We start from the raw sequence: 17443 nt of genomic DNA, 5'->3' as shown, positions 1-17443 counted from the left end.
TAAATAAACTCAGCAGTTTAGCTGAGTTTATTTATTTATTTGTTTAGCTAGAATTTATTTCAAACAATTTTGAGTAAGCATTTTTTGATAGATACATTAAAATCCCTATCACGTACATAAAAACAGCACTATCATTGATACATATGAAGTAAAGTTATAAAAATATAGGCAGTTGGGCAACAGCAATTTTAGAATGGTCAGAAGAGATTGAGAGGGATATATGTATATTTAAATTTGACTTTTTTATTCTTAAGACTCTGAAACAAATTATGGAAAAATGTTAATATAAAGCTGGGTGATGGGCATGTTACTGTATTCTTTCTTTGGTTGAACTACTTCATACTAAATTGTGCTACGTAAGGGGTAGATTATTTTTTCCCCGCATTTATATATAACTGAGAAATAATGTTTAATTTGATGAAGACCAGAAGTTGATTTTTAAAAAAGAAGTGATGAGTAAACTCTACATCAGTTTAAAAAATCATCATTTCAGTGAAGGAGATGAGCTAGATTCAGAATTAAGTTATATGTAAGACTGTGTATCTGTCCCCTGTAACTAACAAGATGGCTCTAGGCATACTTCTGATGAGTAAATGATAATTTCCAGTTGACATCCATTAACCAGTTGGAGATAATAGTTTGTTAGAAATAATTTGGCCTTTAGAATCATCACTTTCAAGAATTTTTCAAAAACGCATTTTAGAACAAAGATTCTTAAAACATAATTGATATAGTGTTAATTGACACTGATAAATTTTTTTTCCCCCAAACTTGAAACTTTTTATTTTGTATTGGAGTATAACCAATACACTGATAAACTTTAAACTTGCTAATACCTTGAATTAGACTTTTACATCTAACCAGATTTATTGCCATAATTATTGTCTTGCTTCCTGATAAATGTTTCATCTTGTTTCCTTAAAATTCTTACTTATAATGATAGTAATTCCTGGATCTTTAGTTATAAACTTGATATGGAATCTTTATATAAGATTTCCAAAATTCAATAATGTAAATGTGGGATTTGCTATAAAAAGTGAAACATAGACCTGTCTTTCATAGTCATCCCCTGGCACGCGCTCTTTTTTTTTTTTAATTGGGAATGAAAACACAGTGGTTTATTATCAAAGAATTGTAAGCCCTGGTTAAACCCAACTTTGCATATGTGTCCATTGCAGGGGAAGAAAGAAATCAAAGTTTTCATTAAGTTCTCAAAATATCGAACTGCTCTGGCTCTCTTTTTTGAGTTGTTTTCCACAGTGTCTCTTTTAGTAGTAGCAGGAACACAGAGGCGCAAACGGAAGTAGAAGTCATAGGATTTATGTAATTGGAAGGGTTCCCATAAGTCATGCAATTCAGGGGTCTTCTGGATTTTTTTTTATTATATTACTTTTCCTCCTATACAATTTACCGATTCATTCGACAAGTGTTTATTGCCTGTAGTATTGTCGATGCTGGGGATACAGCAGCCAGAGATTTTCTTACCGCAGTTTAGAACATAGCCATACTGATGGAACCAATGCAGTGTTGGTGGTGATGTGTAGACTGCACCTTTTAGGCAAGTTAGAAAGAGACTGCTGGGGTTAGACTCCTGAACTTCTTGTTAAGATCTCTATACATGGCATTCTTAAGGTGGGCTACCTTTGTTCTGCAGAAGGTCAGAACACGTTGTGAGAGGCATCATTGAAGATGGGCTGCTTTGTGTATGTAAGATATTTCTCTTTGTTATAGTGGAAGCCAAATAATCATGACTTATCTTTCTTTGGTAATAATATTTTTCTAAGCACTAAGTCCTCGCTAATGTTTAAAATTCCTTTCCAAGTAACCTTTGTGTTTATTCAGAATTTTATGTCTTAAAGAAGCTTGTTAAAGAATGTTGGAAGAATATATACAGTATTGTACTATTTATATAAGGTTTAATATGTACCACACAAAGCACACATATATATTAAAGCATGAAGAATAAGAATGTGAAGATTTTAGATTTAAATTAGAATTAATCAGAATTAAAGTTATATGTGTTTTAGTTTCAGAGACAGTTAAGACAGTTTGTATTTAGAAACAGAAGATTTGTCTAAGTTATTTGTTTATTCAAAATGTTTTATGGTATGAACTGTTAAAACTGGGTGTTATATTTGATCCTTTTGTCTATGGAGCAGAGACAGATATGTGGTTGTTATGGGATAATTTATAACCTGTTAGTCTTAGAAATAAACTGAAAGGAAGATGTACTGTTCATCTGCACTTGGTAGAATAGAACAGTTGCCTGCCTTTGTTAGCAAATCATTGTTAAGAAGGTGGCACACACTAGGTTCTCTGCAGATGTCCTGGGACTTTGCTCACCATTTAGACTGGCCCAAGGGCTTCCCAGGTGGCACAGTGGTGAAGAACCTTCCTGCCAGTGCAGGAGATGCAGGAGACTCAGGTTTGACCTCTTCAGTCGGGAAGATCCCCTGGAATAGGAAATGGCAACCCCTGCAGTACTGTTGCCTTGGAAATCCCATGGACAGAGGAGCCTGTGTGGCTACAGTCCACGGGGTGGCAAAAGGCTGGGTGTGACTGAGCGCCCTCAGACAGGGTGGTTTGACAAGGCGTCAGAGCGACAGGCTGTGGGAAGGGAGCTAATGTGTGAGGAAGCGGACACTTCCCTTAAGGTTCAGGGAGCATGTGTTCCCTAGATACGGGGGACAGATGAGGGTAATACACTTACAAGTAAGAGCAGAAATATACTAAAGATATGCTGGTAAGGCACTAGTAACTCTTACACTGTTGAAAAGTATAAATTGGCTATTTTCATTGAAAAATACTGAATAAAAATGCAATTGTTATCCAAGATACTCATTTAAGAAATGTTACTTACTTTAGGAGCATGGTGCCATGCTTAAAGTTGATTTTTATGTGTATATTAAATTCTCTTAAAGAAAAAAACCACAAGATGAGCTTACTTGCAGTAAAATATTGAGTCACTGGGGACACTGACCTAGAGACAAATAACACTATTGCCTGGTGAAATTGTGATTGCAGTAGCTTGTGGCTTAGGTGAGAATTGACCATTATGAATGGAAGAGATGACTGTATTGTGCCCAGGTTTTTATGGAATATGAGACATGTGAGTGATGAATTGAGGTGACTCTTAGAAAATTATTCATTGATGAGGCAGCTAGGCCTGATGAAAAGTGAACATCTCTGTTTTAGTTGTAATTAATAACGCTTGCTTAAAATGACTTACTTAAAACAGCAAGACTTTACCTATTAGTAATAGAGTTCTGTTTGGTCTGTTTGTAGTTGATGGTTGAACATATGTGAATAAATAATGTGAGCCAAGTTTTGGATATACTGAGAAGAGAGCAAGGGAGTAGAGATAGTTTGATTGGCGGGGGGAACACAAACTGTAATCTGGAAAAAGTGCTTACAAGACGCCATGGTAAAAACGGCCGGAGATCAAAGAGGCAAGGTATCCATACTGCTGTTTTGAGTTGACTATTGGAAGGTTTTTTGTTTTCGTTTTGTTTTGAGTGGTGGTTATCTTTTATGAGAGGTAAAAGCTGAATGGAAAGGTCTTCTATCTAGGTGGTCAAATGTTATTTATGTAACTGGTTGGGTAAAACAGTTTGAGGGCTGTTGTTCAGACATTTCATTTTGTAGTCAGTCATTGTGATTTTCAAGTCTTAATTTGTAAGTTGTTTACTCCAAAGAATACTTGAGAAAACTATTAATAATGAGTCTTCATGTGTGAAATGAACTTAGATCCCCACCTCAGAATACCTTTTTATTTGTTCTGTTTTCATAAACACTCTTCACCAATTATATCTTAATGCTTCTGGCGCCAGGCTTTGATACATTTTCACATAGACTATTGGACTATTTATAAAACAAGACATAAAGATGTAGCAGAGAAGGCAGGAAGTACTTGATGTTTGTATGCCATATCTTGTTCTCTGCTTCCTGTCAGTTAAACCACGATGAGAGGAACAGAGACACAGATGTACAGTTGCTGCTCGAATTTCCCATTAGGGGGACACGTTAAGTGTAAAGGTTGTTTCATTAAACTTTTGTCACTTGTCAATTCTAGGCATGTCACAGGCTTGTTGTGTATTATATGGATCGTATGGATCACAGTTAGATACAGAAAATATGAAAATGTGTTTACTTTTTTGTGAAATTTTTGTAGGTCATAAAAGACTGGCCTTCAATATGAAATGATAAGCTAATATGTTGGTCTCAAATTTTGATAAGCATTCTTTTTTTTTTTTATTTTGGTGTATTGATATTCTTCAAAACTTTTAGAGCACTTGATGGTTTACAAAGTAAAATCTTAGTAGGTACAGCTTTTAAGATGGTGAAAGAAAGGTCACAGAGGTTGACTTACCCAAGGAAATAAAGTTATTAAATGGCAGTACTAGCATTTGAACACAGGTCTTCTGATGCCAGATCCTGCGTGCTTTTAGGAAGAAGTTTGTTTTCATTAAATTCCCATTTCATCTCTATTCAGTGATTTAAGCTTTTAGGTTTACCTTAGCTCCTTCTCTCTGGAATGTCCCGCCAGCAAATAATTACTGAATAACATGGGAAAATAAGTTTTGTGTCTAACTCTGCTGCATCTTTGGTCTTAGCTGATAGACTGATTGCCCATAGTGTCTTAGCTACTTGTCTCATCCCTGTCCACCCTTACCCACTGGTGTCTAGCAGGTGGGTCCCTAGTGAGTCCTTGTGAAATAAATACAAGAATATAGATAGTACTAATATGACTTCTGAAGGCTACCTAGTATATAGGAGAAGACGATATAGGGAAAATTTACTCTTCTCCTTGAAGTGTTTATATTTGTGAATGGAATGCTTAAAAAAAAAAAAAGACTCCCCAGTAAACCTTTTGTTAGTCGCTCAGTCGTGTCCGACTCTTTGCGACCCCATGGACTACAGCTTACCAGACTCCTCTGTCCATGGGGATTCTCCAGGCAAGAACACTGGAGTGGGTTGCCATGCCCTTCTCTATAAGCCTTTTAGTTGTTGTTAAATTTTAATTAACTCAAAAGTCAAATTAAAAATTAAAGTGAAATAGTAGCCTTGAGGTTTTCCTGTAAGAAGTTGGCCATTGAATTTAGCTGTATCTATTTTCACCTCAAATTTTCCCTTCCCCTCTCCTTATGTACCTATAGACTGTCTGAAAGGTAAGAAATTATCCCACAACTCTTCCTGTCCACTTAGAGAGGTCACATTTTCTGTGTCCAGTTGTCAGGGGTTTGGAGGTAGCTGGGAGTTAGATGTGAAGGAGAGGGGCAGAGCTTCTGTTTATGGGTTGTAAGACAACCATATTGCCTGACAATCCCACATTTTTAAAGCAGAATTTTTTGACGGGGATTATCAAGATCACTAGATTAGAAACCCTACAAAGGCAGAAATGATTTTTTTTTTCCTGTATTCCTGCCGCCTAGAACAGAGTCTGACATGTTGTAGGTACTCAGTGGATATTTGTTGAATGGATGAGTGAATGAATGAATGAGTGTGAGCTGAGGTCAGACATGTACTCAAAGTGTCTCTGAGCATCTTGAGTATTTCTTTGACAAATATTGTTTGTGACCATCTGGGTAAGCTCTAGGGTTTGGTGGTGACCATGACAAAGCCCTTGCCCTTATTTGGTTGGTCTCTCAAGCCATGGATGTTACTGACATGGCGATTAAATGACAGATACAGCAAAGTAATGTGAAGCCTGACACCTGTAGCTATTATTTTCTTATTATTTATTTTCTAATTTGTTATTATCATCTCTTTCTTAATTCCTTAAGGGTAAGTATCATGTTTTTTTGTCTGTACAGCAACGTCAGTGGTTGTAGAGATGTTTAAGAATTAAATAGTATGTATATGTCGGGCTTCCCAGGTGGCACTAGTGGTAAAGAACCTGCCTGCCAGTGCAGAAAATGTAAGAGATGTGGGTTTGATCCCTGGGCAGGGAAGATACCCTGTAGGAGGGCATGGCAACCCACTTGAGTGTTCTTACCTGGAGAATCCCATGGGCAGAGGAGCTTGGTGGGCTACAGTCCATAGTGTTGCAAAGAGTCGGACACGACTGAAGCAACTTAGTACGTGTGATATGATATGTCTTGTTTTATAAATTGTAAGGCATTTATCAGACACTAGATATTACCAACAAATTATAATATAAATGGACCTTATTGTGCTGTTGTAAAATTTCTAAGTGTGTCTTCATGCTAAAGTATTTTTTAAAATCTAGTAAGTGCCCACTACATCTACTAAAGCAACTTTGAATTCTTGAACTTCTGAAGAGTCAAGCAAAGCCACAAAGCAGAGAATGCATCTAATAAAGAGCCAAGTTTAATGCAAATAGACATTTTTACAGGAACTTCTTTCTTCTAAATATTGCCCTGGAGGAAAGTAAAGATTCATTGAAAGTTGGTGCTAGAAGTCTCTATTAAATGACTAAGAAACTTTCATCAGTCATGGATGTCATATCCTTCCTCACTGAATAACTGAATCAGCATCATCTTTTCAAAATATTTAATACTATAAACAGCAATATGCAGTCATCCATAGATGCAGCGAGTTCATATATTTCAAAGTTTCTGTGCTGTCCAAATGGATATAGGACAGTTTTGAGGTTCAGTAGATTGACTTGTAAGAAAGGTTGTATGGTAATAAGTCATATCTTTTTGAAAATCTTATTTTTCTATTTCTGCCTTCTTTCAATCCTTAGGCAAAGAATAAAAACTTGATGTAAACTAGTCAAGTGATTTTTGCTTGTTTTAAATAATTTTCCTATACCCTGGGTGATTTATAAACCATTGTGGAGAATCTCTATTACATGTAATTAATGAAGAATTTAAGGAGGATAGTATACACATCAGTGGCTAGAAGTTAATAATATCAGTGTAGCAGTCAAGCTATGGGATGTTTGTTTAAACTGTCCTCATCATTTTTAGATGGTAGTTACCTGACCCCGTTGCTTTGGGCTTTGTAATCTTGGGGACCACGCAGTGTTGCTGCAACCAGATTTGAAAACCTCCAGGAACTTTCCACTTCTTCTTTCCAAATCAAGCCTGCATTCCACTGTCTGACTTTCAAGACTCTCCATAACTTGGTTTTGCTTTGCTTCACATTTTCTACTGTTTGCTGTTGTCAGCTCTTAGCTCTGGTCAGTCTGTTAACTGTCTCCAGACGTACTTTGGTCATTGGTTTTTGTTCATTCATTTTTGTTGTGGGTATGCTGAGTCTTCGCTACTGCTGGGGCTTTCTCTCTGGTTGGGGTGAGCAGGGCCACTCTCCAGCTGCGGTGTGGTGGCCCCTCTTGGAGCACGTGCTCTCGGGCGTGAGGCTCAGGAGCTATAGCAGCTGGGCTCCATGGCTGTGACCCCTGGGCGCTGGAGGGTGGCTCTGCAGGGGTGGCGCGTGGACACAGATGCTCCTCAGCACGGCACGGGGGATCCTCCCAGATCAAGGATCCAACCTGTGTTTCCTTCGTTGGTTGGTGGATTCTCCACCACTCGGCCACCAGGGATGCCCACTTTGGTCGGTTTTAATTCTCTTTATTCTTTTGTGTCTCAGCCTTTACACACATGCGTGTCCATGCACATGTACATGCATGTACACATGTATGCCTGCCTAAGGAAACATGTGTGCACACACGCTGTACTTGGCTATCTTTCCCTTTCTGTGCAGTCTCTCCACATCCTGCCTCACTTGAAGGTTGCGTTTAGGTCCTTCACTGTCTAAAGTGTTTCCTTGACCCATTTGACCATCCTTTCTTCTGAAATGCTGCAGTATTGACCAGCTTTATTAACATTTAATTAAATACTGACTTTCAGTGTTCAGTTATTTTCTCTCTTGGTCTTGTTTCCTGAACTAGATTGTAAGCTCCATGGAAAGCAGCCCATGCATTATCTCTTCGTCTTTCCCACAGTGCCGAGTTTAGGGGAAGTTCACTAAGTATCATCAGTTTTTTGTTCTTTTTTTTTTGATCAGTAGAGCATGGTTTCTTGTGAAAATGGATGTTGTAAGAAGGCCTAAAAACTGAATTGTTCTGTATTATAATTTTTTTTTTTTTTCCTGCACTGCAAGGCTTGTGGGATCCTAGTTCCCTGACCAGGGATCAAATCCATGCCCTCAACAGTGAAAAGCATGGAGTCCTAACCACTGGACTGCCAGAGAAGTCCCTGTGTTACAAATCTTTATATAACCTGTGAATAGTATTTAAAGTTTGCTTCAATCTAAGGTTTGTGCAATAGGAAAATATAAAGGACGTATGTAATTCATTCTCAGCCCATGCCCTTCCACTGTCTCATTTCTCATCTTGTGGTTTTGCTGCTTCTAGTTTTTTTGGTGTCCTTGAGTTTACCATCTTAGGTGCAAGCCAGGTCATTATGAGGATGATTGTAGAAAGAATCCCATTTTAGGGATCCTGACATTGAGCACCAGGATCATTTGATTACAGCCAAACTTATTGAAAATAGATTTTTATTGTTTAAAGAAGAAAAGGGGTATGCTATGAAATTGGAGCTCTTCTCACGCATAGTGAGCAGGAAGTTTTGTGCATGAGGATGAGTCCATCAGACTTGTTGGTGACTTGGGAAAAGGTAAACATGCTTTGCTTCTCTAGGGTTTATGTCCTTAACTCGGGTTCCAGTGTGACTTGGGAGAGGCCCCTAAAATGCCCCAGGTATAAAAGGCTATATTACTCAAGAAGATGTGGAAAGCTCTGAACTGAGCCAGCAAGCCTGGAACAGGGTGGTACGTACAGGGTGCTAGGGGAACTGGAGCAGGACAGCCTCTGGCGTCTTTACTTCAGGGGTGGGGCAGCACGCCAAGAGGGACTATGAAATGCTGAGATGCCGGTGTACTTGTTTCTGAGAGGGGAATGAAGAGTAGTAATATTGTGACCTGGGTGTCCTTTTAAACTTGGTCCGTGAACGATTCCCATTCACTCTGCTGTGCAGGTGTTCAGATATCCTGCTTTATGCATCTGATGGCTACGGTTTTCTCATACCTTTTGGGGCATCATGAAGAGCCACCTCAGCCCTGTTAATGGACTTGAAGTTTTTCTTATAGGCAGTGGAAGCCACTGATTAGTTTTTTAAAATTGAAGTATAGTTGCTTTACAGTGTTATGTTGATTACTTTTAAGCAGAGAACTCGGTTGGTTCTATTTTCATTTTTGGTGACCTGTTCCTATTGCAGGGTGAAGAGCTGCAGGGGGAACTAGACTAAAGGTAGTAAGGACCCCTCAGTTGAACACGTGGAGCAACTGTCACCTAATAATGCAGTCTGTGGCCATTAAGCTTTCTATGTGACCTTCTATTTTGTTTTCAGCTGATGGCGTATCTCTTCCTAAGAGTGAAAACTTCTTAGGACAGAGTAGCAGTCTCTTCTAGAAGAATATAGCGCATTGAGGGAGTTGGAGGTGAGGGGAGGCGTGTCCTTAGCAAGATCTCCTGTGGGCTTTTCAGCAGTATCCCTGGCCTTTTCCCCTTCACTTTGGGCCAGAATGAAGCAGTGTTCTGGATGGAAAAGTGCTGTCTTCTGGAATGGGGGACCCGCTGCCCTAGACCATGTCTGTTTTAAGAAGATGAAAATGTTAAACAGGAGAATAAACAACCACAGAAATGAAACAGCTTTATTGCAAGCTGTTTCTTGTTTGTTATAGGAAGAAAATTGTTAACTGCCTGAACAGGTCTTGCTGATAAGCACATTTCAGCATATTTGTGTTCCCAAGCAGGTGTGTTTTCGTCAGAGTTCAGATTTAGCTTGCTTGGAGGGAAGAAAACTCCTTCAGTCAGTTTATTTGCATAATAAAAGCACCAATTAATGACATTTTGACAATGATCACTTTTAGTCATTTGGAGAAAGTAAAACCTTTTTTCATGACCCAGGATTAAAACAATACCTGATTACTGTTGAGTATTTCTCTTTTGTTTTATTTTTTTCTTTTCGGTTTTAAATTCTCTTATTTTCAGAACAGGCTCAGAAAAAGGGTTAATCTTGAGACCACAGGTATGAACAGGTCTAGGTATGTGATCTGGTTTTGCAAGGTACTATGACTGTTGCCTGAGTGTAATCTGACACCAGCTAGGCCCGAGTGGCCAATGGTGGGAAGTGGAGAACAATGTGAAAGAACTGGCCTTTCAGGTCTGGGTAAGTGAGTAATTGCAGCCTGCCTTCCAAGTCCTGGAGCTGTCCCCAGGTGTCAGTGAAAAGGCCAAGCTCAGAGAAGTCAGCCTGTTTCCTTGATCATATTGACTTTGTGGGTTTTGGGTTTTTCTTTTTTTTTTTTCATTTAACGTGGTTGACGCTAAGGTGAGCTTATTCAGGTTTCTAAGGTATGCTTCAGTTCTGCAGATGTCGTCAGAATACAGAAAACATCAATTTGGGTTTTGTTCACATGAAAATAAAACTATGCTCTGGAAAAAGATGTAGGTACTTCACTTCCCCTGCCTCCCCTCACTTTCAATGAAAGATGCCTAAAGTTGGGGAGCTACTTAAAAGATTATTGTTTAGTCGCTAAATCGTATCCAACTCTCCGTGACCCTGTGGACTGTAGCCCTTTTACCTTTTTCTGTTTTCTTAAATTCTTGAATATTTGAAGTAATTTAAACTTAAAGGTTGGAGTATAGGAACATTTTCTCTTTGAATTCAGAGAACCGTGCATGTGGTTGGGAATGACTTGCTCCTCTTGCGACATTCACTTGTAGTTTTTCCTCTGCTATCTTGTTTATGCTGCTCGGTCGTGTCCGACTCTGTGCCCGCATGGACTGTACAGCCCACCAGGCTCCTCTGTCCATGGAATTCTCCAGGCAAGAATACTGGGGTGGTAGCCATTCTCTTCTCCAGGGCATCTTCCTGATCAGAGATTGAATCTGGGTGCTTGGTTTAGAGAGGACGGTGCAGTGAGATTTATTCTACAGTTGGTGTCTTTGGTTTGTTTGCTTCCTCATTCAGTAGGAACTTAGAGACTACCCTTGCTTGGGGAAGTGTTAAGTCTGGTTACTTAACTGTAACTACATTTTGGTAAGTTGTAGTAATTTTTTCTTATCTATGGTATTTTAGTTGTGATAGCAGTATTGTATTCAAAGAACTAGCAAGAAAAATGTCAGTTAAAGTTTGGAGTATTTTAATGACCTACTAAGTTGTGGTAGCTTTGTAAAAAGGCTTAATAATGTTTCCTTTTCACTTTAGGCTGAGTGAAGGTAAAGCAAGATAGTAGGATATGATAGAACTTGGGAAAGAACAACTAAAGTAAAATTGTAAGATTTAAAACAATAATAGATCTAGAAACTCCTCTGCTTCAGTTATTCAATGTAAAAATATTATTGAAAATAATTTTCCAGGTATCAGAGAGGTTGCACAGAATAGCATAGAAACTGTATTATACTATACAGATACTTTTCTACAGATAATATACAGATCTATTTCTGCTTTATATTGACTATGTGGATCAGCCTTGGACTGTGTGGATCACAATAAACTGTGGAAAATTCCAAAAGAGATGGGAATACCAGACCACCTGACCTGCCTCTTGAGAAACCTGTATGCAGGTCAGGAAGCAACAGTTAGAACTGGACATGGAACAACAGACTGGTTCCATATAGGAAAAGGAGTACGTCAAGGCTGTATATTGTCACCCTGCTTATTTAACTTATATGCAGAGTGCATCATGAGAAACGCTGGTCTGGAAGAAGCACAAGCTGGAATCAAGATTGCCGGGAGAAATATCAATAACCTCAGATAAGCAGATGACACCACCCTTATGGCAGAAAGTGAAGAGGAACTAAAGAGCCTCTTGATGAAAGTGAAAGGAGAGAGTGAAAAAGTTGGCTTAAAGCTTAACATTCAGAAAATTAAGATCATGGCATCTGGTCCCATCGCTTCATGGCAAATAGATGGGGAAACAGTGGAAACAGTGTCAGACTTTATTTTTCTGGGCTCCAAAATCACTGCAGATGGTGATTGCAGTCATGAAATTAAAAGACACTTACTCCTTGGGAGGAAAGTTATGACCAACCTAGACAGCATATTGAAAAGCAGAGACACTACTTTGTCAACAAAGGTCGGTCTAGTCAAGGCTGTGGTTTTTCCAGTGGTCATGTATGGATGTGACAGTTGGACTATAAAGAAAGCTGAGCACCAAAGAATTGATGATTTTGAACTGTGGTGTTGGAGATGACTCTTGTTGAGAGTCCCTTGGACTGCAAGGAGATCCAATCAGTCCATACTAAAGGAGATCAGTTCTGGGTGTTCACTGGAAGGACTGATGCTGAAGCTGAAACTCCAGTACTTTGGCCACCTGATGCAAAGAGCTGACTCTTGAAAAGACCCTGATGCTGGGAATGATTGAAGGCAGGAGGAGAAGGGGGTGACAAAGGATGAGATGGTTGGATGGCATCACCGACTCAATGGACATGACTTTGGGTGAACTCCAGGAGTTGGCGTTGGACAGGGAGGCCTGCCATGCTGCAGTTCATGGGGTCACAAAGAGTCGGACACGACTGAGCAACTGAACTGAACTGATACAGATATTTGTGTAATAGATTTCTTACTTGTCCAGATACTTTGCTAATGAAAAATACTAATGAAGTTCTATTAATGCAGATAGAGGGGCCTGAGTAGAGAATTGGACTGGGAATTGGAGAAAAGCAGAGAATTGTTGCTTTTTTTTTTTGTTGTTGTTGTTGCTTTTTTTGCCATCAACTGTGTGTGACCTTGGACAAGTCAGACTGCTCTGGGCCCAAATTCTCTTGAGTGTTCAGTGAATAAATTTTCCTAGGTAATCCATACATTCTTTTCACCTCAAACTGTGTGATTCCATATTTTTTAGATTGTGAATGGACAGGTCTGTGGAAGATTGTATAGAATTTATATTGATACCACTGATTTCTTATTTTCATTTCTGCTGAGAGCTGATAGAAAGCATTCTACCATACTAGAAAAAATTGAAAAGGCCTAACTATGATCTGTTACATAGAATCATTCCATTCACTACAGTTTATGGACTTATTGCTTGCTTCTCATTTCTAACTTACATAGCTTCTTGTCTCTCACTTTTCTCATTCTTTTTAAAAATTTTCATTGTATTTCTTCTAGATTCATGGTTTTGCCAAAGTATTATGATGACTATGTCTATATGTTGAAATGGGCAGTTTACTGGGTTACCACATCGTATAAAAATACTTTCCATTCAAGTACTTGGCATCTGGAGTTACTACATAATTCCACTTCCTTAAATATTCCCAACCTTATGAACACACACACACGATCTGAATGCTTTATTAGAGATAGTCATTCAAATTAAAAGTAGTCATTCAACCACTCATTGCTCTAAGCTGGTGTATTTTACCTTCTTTGGGCCAGAGCTGTCTAATCTAAAAAGTTTTTGCTTTTTTGTTTAATTAGTTCCCTTTATCAGTTTTCATGTTAAGCATAGTGAGTTGGTGGCCCTAGTAACTTCCAAAGAGTAGCAGTGATTTTTTTTTTTATTGATGAATTGATGGGTTTATAGACTCTTGTGTTTAAAGCTCTTTTGAAGGAAGCTTAAATTTGCATTCAATTAGGGATTAAGAAAGCAAATGTGAGAAGGTATTAAAAACTGATTTTGAGGGGGGGCGGCGTAAAAAAAAACAAACAAAATGATTTTGACTATCATGTTTATTATACCTGAAATCTTTTATAATAAATTATAAGAAAATTAACCACTTGAGTTAGTTATAGTAGCCAGTAATGTGGCTGCAGGTTTTGTGTTTACAATCAGTAAATTTGCTTTGTTTGGATTAAGAGCATAATGGAACTCTGTCTTAAGGGAATCTTGCCAGACAGGGTGTGGTCCCAACCTTGAAGCAACTGGATTTATCAAATAGGTGCCAAATTTTTAGGCACTGGAATAGAAGGATACTTTTGTTGATATGGGGCTACAGTGTTGTTTTGCAGTCTCGCAAGTAACTGTGTTAATGGAGACTCCCAGGGCGTGTGGATATGAGACTTAAGCACCTGTTACATTATCTCTTGCGCCATATTTAGATTATAATGAAGCTAATCTTTATTGAGTAAAATTTATATGCCAGGCATTTCTGCACATGCATTTACGTCTCATCTTCATAGAAAATCTAGATTTTGCTGGTGTTATGATCATTTTACAGAACGAGGGAACTGTGGCTTATAGCGGTTTTGCAGGAAGAAGGGACTGACACTAAGTAGCTTGTCCATAGTCACAGTGCGGGAGATTCAAACCCAGGTGGTCTGGTGCCAGAGCCTGTGTTCTTCTGTTCCGCTTGAGCTACTGCTTCACCTTAAATATGAAGCTTAGTTTGACGATAAGAGCTGAGGAGCCTCACTGATGAGGTATCTCTCTGGCGTGGCTCCTTGAAGAGTAGGAATATGGTCCTTCCCAACTTGAAAGAGATGAGAGCCAGCTGGGGGAATTTTCATTATTTGGTGGATTCCTAACTAGATGACCTCTCAGAACTGTGCAGATAAGTTAACTCTTTATGTCTTTGTGTTGAATGAATTGTTTTCACTTTTTACTTATTATTTTATAAAGACTAACTGACGCTTTGAAAGTTATGGAATATGCTTGGTAACTATTAATACTGCAGAGTGTTCCTGTATGTAATACATATAACTAATGGTTAGTAAATTCAACCATGTTTAAAAGTTACTGAAGACCTTATAATTTTGTTGAAGTAGATAGAAGGCCCCTACTTTGTCCTAAGAACCCGTGTTTTTTCCATACTAGAGCAAATTTGAGGAATAAAAATGATAAGCTTAGTTTTGAATGTTTTAGACATTTTGACTCTGACATGGGTAGATTTAGACATCAAGAGTTAAACAAGAGATGGAGATCTGTTTTTTTCTAATTTGATGCATGTGTTTACTTAGAAACCTGTGTCCTAGGGAATTCCCTGGTGGTTCAGTGGTTAGGACTGAGAGTTTCCACTGCACAGGACGTGGGTTCCATCCCTGATCGGGAAGCTAAGATCCCACAAGCTGCACAGCACAGCCTCAGTAAATGACTAAGAAGAAAAAAGCATTAAAAAAGAAAGAAACTGTGTTCTAAGCTATTACAGCATGAAGGACTTGAGTAGATTTAGACACTGTGCACTTTAGTCATGGGCAGAGTCCTGATTTAGGAGATGAAGGTTCTAGCTGTAATTCTGCCATGCTTTCAGATTGTGACACCTTGGGCACAGAGACTCAGTTCACTCATGAAAAACTGAATCATCGATCTAGGTGTCTTGTCTCATCTCTTACTGAAAAAATGTTAACACACTGAGGCTGTTGTTTAAGTACGGCTAATATGGGTGGGTAGACTTACAAGGTGGTGCTAGTAGTGAAGAATCTGCCTGCCAGTGCAGAAGACACAAGAGGTGCGGATTCAATCCCTGGGTTGGGAAGATCCCCTGTGGGAGGAAATGGCACCCCACTCCAGGGTACTTGCCTGAAGAATCCCACGGACAGAGGAGCCTGGTGGTCTACACTCCGTGGGGTTGCAGAGAGTTGGACATGACTGGGCACAGCACAGCAGTATGTATGGGTAGTGCCTCTGGATCAGGAATTAGAAAAACTCTTCCCAAGAACCACCTTGGTGCCATAGGCTGTAAGCATACTCAGAGAAAAGAAGGAGCAGTCGGATAGAGTGAAAGAGGACGGAGGGTCAGAGGCCTAATAAAGCCAATAAAAGAATGCAGGAGCTTTCCTTTACTTACACATTCTCAGTATGTGAACGAAAGTGTAGAAATAAACAAAAGCTACTCACCAGAATAATGGTGTCTCTTTCTACCCTAACAAAGTCTTAGTGATCATGGGCAATCATTTCAGTTTTGGTTGATTACTGTTGGTTGCTAGTATGTACTATAATCTGTAAATATGTTGATTGCTTGTCCCTATTTTTGAAATTAGAAAAAATTTTTTTAAAGAATAATAGCACTGTGGAAGTGCTGGTAAGAAAAAGTTTGTGACTGCAGTGGAAAAGAAAGTGAAACTTCACTTAGATGTGTTCACGTTGGTCATTGAATCAGTGTTACTTTTGTATTTAAGAGAAAATGGATTTTGGACTAGTCTTTTGGAATCCAACCTTTTACAGAAAAAAAAACACAACTTTTTTTAAATCAGGAAACATCCCTTGATTCTGGTTATCTGGTTTTATTCTTACTGTGGTTCATCAAATTTAGAATATTGGTTTCCTCTTTATCAAAAGTATTATAGTCATTGTTTATAAAGAATATACATAGAGTTTAAACATCTATGATAGATTGTAAAAATATGATAGATTGATGACAGAAAACAATTATCTGTCATCAATATCTGTCTTTTATTATGGGCACATAGATTTGGTAATTACAGAAGAAATGTTAAAGACAGTGGTTACTTACCCAGACAAGTTTTGCTCTAATTATTATGGTGCCTGGCACATTGCTTTGCAAATAATAGACACTGAAACATGTATTCAGTTGAATTAGGGGGACATAATTTTCATGTGTGAGACAGTATACAGTTAGTGCTAATTTTGTGGTAGGGGCAATAAGTGTATTTTTGAAGGCCCGCGTAGGTCAAGTCACAGAGGTTGGGAGGCTGTGAAAGAAATGGGCCTTGAGTTGAGCATTTTGAAGGATGGAGAACATAGAAATGGCTGCTAAGACATGGGAGAGGAATTCCAGGTCTAGAGGATACTAAAAGTTGAGAAGGGAGGCAAGAATGAATGTGGTTTGTGTGAACAGCCTGGGAAGACAAGCCTAGTACAGAAGAACTGGATGAGACCTTAAAGGAAAATATTGTGTGTATGTTCTGTATATCTGTCTGTCAAAGTACTTTTCCCACCTCTAGACTTGGTGCATTGGTCAAAAACTACCTGACTCAAGGGGGGGAGGGGGGCGGGTACATGTGTACACAGGTCTGATTCATGTTTACACAGCACTGTAAAGTGATTATCCTCCAGTTAAAAATTCAAACTACCTGAATAGTAGTGCTGAAACTACTTTCCCCGTGTTAGAGTTGAACTCATTATTAAAAGAAGTGTACCAGATGAGTATGGGAAACCGCTGGGTAAGAAGTTAATGAGTAGAAATATCACCTGAATTGAATTCTTAACCGTTAAATTTTTTTTTTTAATTTTTAATTTCCTGTTAGGGAAATCATAGTCATCCATGATAACCCCTAGAATCTGGAATATATAGGAAACTGACTACTGAAATTAGGAAAATGGGTGTGTGATTTAGCTAGCACACACTGGCTGGATTTACCTTTTCAGGAAAGTGATTCATGAGATCAACTTCATTCCTGAACTTGTCTCTTTAAAATTAAAATTGTAGATGCTGTTTCAAAGAACTAGATGTTATCTAATGTGATTATTTGTATTTCTTTGTCTCTTTATGTCATATATGTGGCTATAACCACATGATGCAGTGCGTAACAAAATTGTGATCAACATTTAAATTAAAATTTCCTTTGAC

General features: G+C 38.6%; 1 protein-coding gene across 3 annotated transcripts in view; it reads left to right on the top strand.

Annotated features, from left to right (window-relative positions):
* ELF1 (E74 like ETS transcription factor 1) overlaps positions 1 to 17443 on the top strand; it is a 115169-nt gene that overhangs the window by 41132 nt on the left and 56594 nt on the right. The window contains exon 1 of one of the 3 annotated variants that reach the window (XM_043477353.1): positions 3478 to 3490. The exons of the other annotated variants lie outside the window; for them this stretch is intronic. The gene's annotated coding sequence lies outside the window, so the exon portion shown is untranslated. Of the gene's footprint in view, positions 1 to 3477; positions 3491 to 17443 lie in introns of those variants that run through there. 3 annotated transcript variants of the gene reach the window in all.

This window comes from Cervus canadensis, chromosome 9, assembly GCF_019320065.1.
Source record: "Cervus canadensis isolate Bull #8, Minnesota chromosome 9, ASM1932006v1, whole genome shotgun sequence".
Lineage (NCBI taxonomy): Eukaryota > Metazoa > Chordata > Mammalia > Artiodactyla > Cervidae > Cervus > Cervus canadensis.
Note: the sequence above shows the minus strand (reverse complement) of the source record. Positions and strands in the feature narration are given on the sequence as shown.